Here is a 5,463-nt window from a genome sequence, read left to right as displayed (position 1 = left end):
AGAAGAACTGCACTTCTGCCCTCTCAAATTCCAGTAGGCCAGCCGCCCTGTATCTTTGACGTGGGCAAACACAAATTGGATGGCACTCTTTATCGATCGCGCAGTGACACACTTCATCCCTGTTTTCAATTCTATTGATATCTCACGTCCATGACTCTGTTTCACACACATTGCATATGTTACGGTTTTCTGATTGAGATATCATCAACACATTGCCTCTGTTTCACACAAACCATCTCTCTCACACCCACCCACGTACGTACCTGCACCTAAAGAAGAAGTGCACATAGGACGCACGTACTCACGTCTCGTTCCTGGCCACACCCGCGCGGGTACACGGTGGAGTTCGTTTCTGTATGAAAAGGTAGCCCACGTGATAATTTGACGCGTGTAGAGGTTGTTTACTTGAAGGAGGGTCGGGTACCACGCCTAGAATATAAAACGATTGCCGTGGGGAAAATGGAAAAATGGGTTTGTCTCTTGTCACACCATCTCACACAAGGTCGTCGTGGCCTCTCTCTCTCAGCGTTGGTCAGTGATCAGGCCGCATCCCGTCCGCCGGCGGAAAGGGAGGATGTGCATCGTCCCTCCGTTCGACGGTGTTGAGGCAGCTCATCCCGATCTGCGTTACCCGCCATTCTCTCTGACCAAGCTCCGGCGCGGTAGGGCCTTCGCCACTTGCTCACTACCGCAGTATGGGCAGATCCCGGCCGCTGGCGCCCTCCTAGTAACATCTCGACGACCCTCAGGTACAGCTTCCTCCGGCCTTACTCCACTGCCCATCTTCCCACGTTGCTGCATGTGGATCTTCTTTAGTTGTTTGCTTAAATCATATCTCGGCCGGCGTACTTTCCATCTTGCAATCTCGTCCTCAAACCATTTTTGATAAACCACCATGTGCTATATTTCCCTTTTTACATAGAACATGCTTCTTTTTTGTCAGCGTATGTGTCTTCAACTCGTGTTATTGGGTAGTAATTGTTTCCTTTCGACCTCCTTTTGCAAACAGGGCTATCCATTTTCACCTCGTTGCTATTGCTACCTTTTGGTGAACTGCACAACTCACTTTTCTGAAGAGTGTTTTGTGCAGTTCCACCAAAATGTCACACGAGCAACGTTTTTACATTTTTGTGGGACTGCGGAAAGGAAGATTGGTTTTGCTATCCTCCTCGTCCAACTTCGTGCCTAATCTTCTCCAACAAGAAGTTAGTCCTAAAGAGTGATCATAGAGGTGATCGGCTTCTATTTATGTGTGTTATGTTTCATCATCTAGTTCCACTATTATTGTAATCACACTGACTGGATATCTTTGCAAACAGGGATAGTCCGCTCGATTTTAGTGGAGCCGCACAAAATGACCAGATTGTGGTGTCCTTCATACACCTCTTTTTTGGCTACAGAGCTGGGTGAAACTAGCTGCCAAGCAATGAACAATGTGCCCAGGAAATGGAGCCATGCCTACGAACAGCATTGATCAATTACATATTTTTTCTTTATTTGTACACCTTCTCACAACTTTGTCTTCAGTTGTGATGTGAATATTGGCGCTGATCTGCGAACCATTGAGATGCATTAGCCATGGTAGTTTCATTTGTATTTGATGGAATGTTGTAACGAGATAATCTCGAGGCAAGACACATGAATCCTAAGTTGAAACCTTTTTTTCCTGCGGGAACCAAAGTTGAAACCTTCATAGCATCACAGTACAATTTCATCAAAATTATGCGTACATATAAACAAATCCTGAAGGATTGATAGCAATGCCAGAAACAATTCAAGTTCATTTCGCCGACATGTTGGACATCCTTCATCCGGCTCCACCTGCCTTGAAGCAATATTGAGTGCACAACACAACTTCAGGGAAAGATTCACCTCGGTCGTTGCACCGCAGTAGTAATGACTAGTGAGCAGTCAAATCACAGAGCCCCACCTTCGCCACAATAAGTTGCTCGGACGAAGCAACCATCATTTCTCTGTTCCTTGAATCCGCTGGTACTCCCATATTCCCACAGTAATAAGTTGCTTGGGCAAATCAACCATCACTATATCCGATCACATGTGATGACCACAGGAGCTATCCATTCAGATTGCATGTTAAAAAAATAAAGGTCGATAACTAATGCGGCAAACTTTCAAAAAAAACTAATGCGGCACCTCGGGCCAACGCGGTCAGATCGCATTTTACATGAGAAATTACACACCATGTTTCGTTGACATGTGGTCCCGATCCAACATATCAGTAAGACGACAGCGAGTAGTAGGAGTATTTCCGAACGGACGTATAGGCCGGGGCGCCTCTTCGTGAACCATGGCAAACTGGCAACCGTCCACCGACTCTTCGCCTTTCCCTCTCGATTTGGAACTGCTGCCGCACGCTCTTCCTCTCCCTCCTCCATTTTCCTTTAGCCCTTCACCCTTTCTTCTGCCATTGTTCGATCGTCTTCTCCATGGACGGAACAAGCCGGAAACGACCCCGTTATTCTTGCCTCGATCTGAAAGATGACGTGGTGGAGGAACTCATTGATCGGTGCGACGTCATCACCTCGGCTAGCATGGCAGGTTCGTTCAAGCCCATTCTCGACTCAACTAATAACATCATTACAAGGAACCCAAGAGTCAAGGAGCGGTTTGATCTCCCCTATCTTCTTCGCCGTGACCCTGATGACTGGCACCGGCACGACGGAGGCCTCGCCCTATGCAAGTTGATGCCACTTGATAATGATACGTATGATGTTAAGATGCCATCGCTTGAGGGCAAGGCTTGGGCAGGCGCAAATGGAGATTGGTTTGTTTACATTGGGTCCAACTGCGAGTGGCAACTTGTGAATGTGTACACTCGTGACTGGGTCCACTTCCAAAAATCTCAGCAGACTGCCCAGAGGTTGAGCACACCGGTATTGTACGCATGTTCAATACGACCATGGTAACTATCTTCTACGGAAGATAGCAATTTGTTGAGTTCCCAACCGCTCTTGGAATTACAACAACTATGAAGTTGTTGCTATCTTCGACAAGCTTGTTGCCGTCCTTGGTAGTTTGACTCGATGGATATTGCTCAAAAATCAGTTTCTATACACGGATGTGTACTGTGATGCAATTCAATACGAGGGTCTTGTGTTTGCTTCCACCACTCATGGCACTGTTTTTGCATGGGATCCTCGTAGTTTTAGTACGTTTGTCTTCCACCGTAATTATAATTGTATCATCCACATGCATGCGGGTTAGAAAGTTTCCCTTTACTAATTAACCTTCTTCTTGTGTTTCCAAGGTCCTATGAACATCCCACCACCTATACATGAAAAGTTTTATAACCAAGGGGGAGATGGCGATGGTGATGATCACGAGCATGAGGACGAGCAGAACGTATATACTCAGTGGCGCCTCGCAACTAATTCCGATGGATCACCTCTTCTTGTGTGTATATAGCCCACTGATGACGTTACTACTGAGGGAGCACATGTTGTCTCCCATGGTCGCACTCTCCGGACCTATTCCAACACCCGTTGCATGGTATTCGGGATGGATACTAGTGTGCTAGCGCCAACACCTTCTCCCTGGTACAGAATTGATAGTCTTGGAGAAAACACACTCTTCCTTGGACAAAACTATCCGATGATGGTGAAAGGCGCTCCAACTGCTGTTGACACAACGTTACTAGTACCATTTATGAGAAGCAACTGTGTCTATACCTCAGACGTAACGGTGGTTCCCTACCCTGGTACTGATATAGTAGGCCGCTCCAGCTTGGATGAACAGTCCTGCGTTGGTCTCGACATCAACAATAGATGGCCCGTCTCAAAGAATCACTTGTGGTTCAAAGCAAGCGTTTCCAACGCTGAGGAATGGTTTAGTTGAAGTTCATTTCATTTCTTGTTATTTGTTGTGTGATGAAAACTTTAGTATTTATAATGTATCCTCGTTGTCAATGTGGGTTGATGACCTGTTGTATGTAATAAAATGATATGTCTGTGATAAACTTACTAAATTTATGAATGGCTTTCGAGTTGCTTCTATGAGTGAGTGGTGCGACGAGGCAAAAATATATTTTCCAAATACATAATTGTACGTGCATTGCAACAGGTTATCGGATGAGGCCAATCAACAATAGTAGTACACTATTTGTACTAGCTTCACATGCTTCGCGTGTCGTGCAGGTGTTTTTACTGTAGCCATATTGTACGTAACCAGCACCTCGAATCCTCGATACTAGGTACTATATAAGTAAGTAGTAGGAGTAGTAGGTTGGCATGGGCCAGAACAAGCATTCACGTCTAGGAGTACGGCACATGCCACCAGCATGACTTCCATCTGACACCATATTTCTTGGAGTCCATGCTAGAGCAATCTCTTCAACCTCATCGTTTCTCTAACTCAGCCATCGCGCGGCGGGCGAGGTGGGAGTTTGCCGATAGTAGGTTTCCTCAACTGCGGTCCCACTTGTAAGGCCAACTCCAACGCTCTATCAATATATGGATGTACTCTTCTTCCCAATACAAAAACTTGCATCCATTCTACTCCCTCCGTTGCACAATACATGCCTTCTATTTGTCAAAATATATATGTATCTAGACATGTTTTAGTATATAGGTACATCCATTTTTGGACAAATGTAAGTCAAGTATTTTGGAACGGTGGGAGTACACAATAAAAATTTTAAGTTAGCACAACTAGTCTAATCCGAGAGCACAACCGAAGATGTGGTCGGGTTCTTCCTCCTTTTGCCGACACGTGGGACATCCAGCATCCAGGTCATGTCATGAAAGAAAATAGAGTTGTAGTTGAAGCCACGAGATGTGCCTCTTGGGTTAAACTGTAAATAGAATCTTACTACTCTTGAGTAACTCCAAAAGCGGCCACCGAAGATCTTTATTGGATTTGTTTTTCATCACCAGCACGTCGAGGTGAAAGATGTGCAGGTTCAGTGGGTCCTCTTGCGTTTTCACTGACATGTGGGGCCGCTTGTGAGCAAACAGACGATGGGCTCCGCGTGCGCTGGCTGGGTGAGAAGAGAGATAGAGGAGGGCTGAGCACGGACTACAGGAAATTTGTTCTACGTAACCAGCACCTTGATATTCGCGTGTGGTTGTTTCTAGAATAAAAAAAGGAGGTACCCCTACTTATGTTACTCCCACTACGCCTAGCCTAAGGTTAGTAGGTGACCATGCGCTTGGCTCTTCGCCTCTTCCGGAAGTCGATGGTTCTATAGTAGTGCTTCTGGCAATCTGACACCAAATGAACTGCTGGACGTCCACCACTTGTAAGCAAAAGTTTCTCCTCGTGCTGCGAGCCACCGCGCACGCGTTGTCAAGGGAGAAGGCGTAATCAAGCTTCTCGTCGTTCTGCGAGTTGACGGGACACATCAAAGTTATTTACTAGTAGTACATACTCTCTCCAAAAAAGGGCTGACCATGTCATTGCTACCATCCCGTGCTCCGTCGTTGAGTACGTGCACTATTCACGTTC

This window comes from Triticum dicoccoides, chromosome 3B (genome assembly GCF_002162155.2).
Source record: "Triticum dicoccoides isolate Atlit2015 ecotype Zavitan chromosome 3B, WEW_v2.0, whole genome shotgun sequence".
Classification (NCBI taxonomy): domain Eukaryota; kingdom Viridiplantae; phylum Streptophyta; class Magnoliopsida; order Poales; family Poaceae; genus Triticum; species Triticum dicoccoides.
This window is presented reverse-complemented; position numbering follows the sequence as displayed.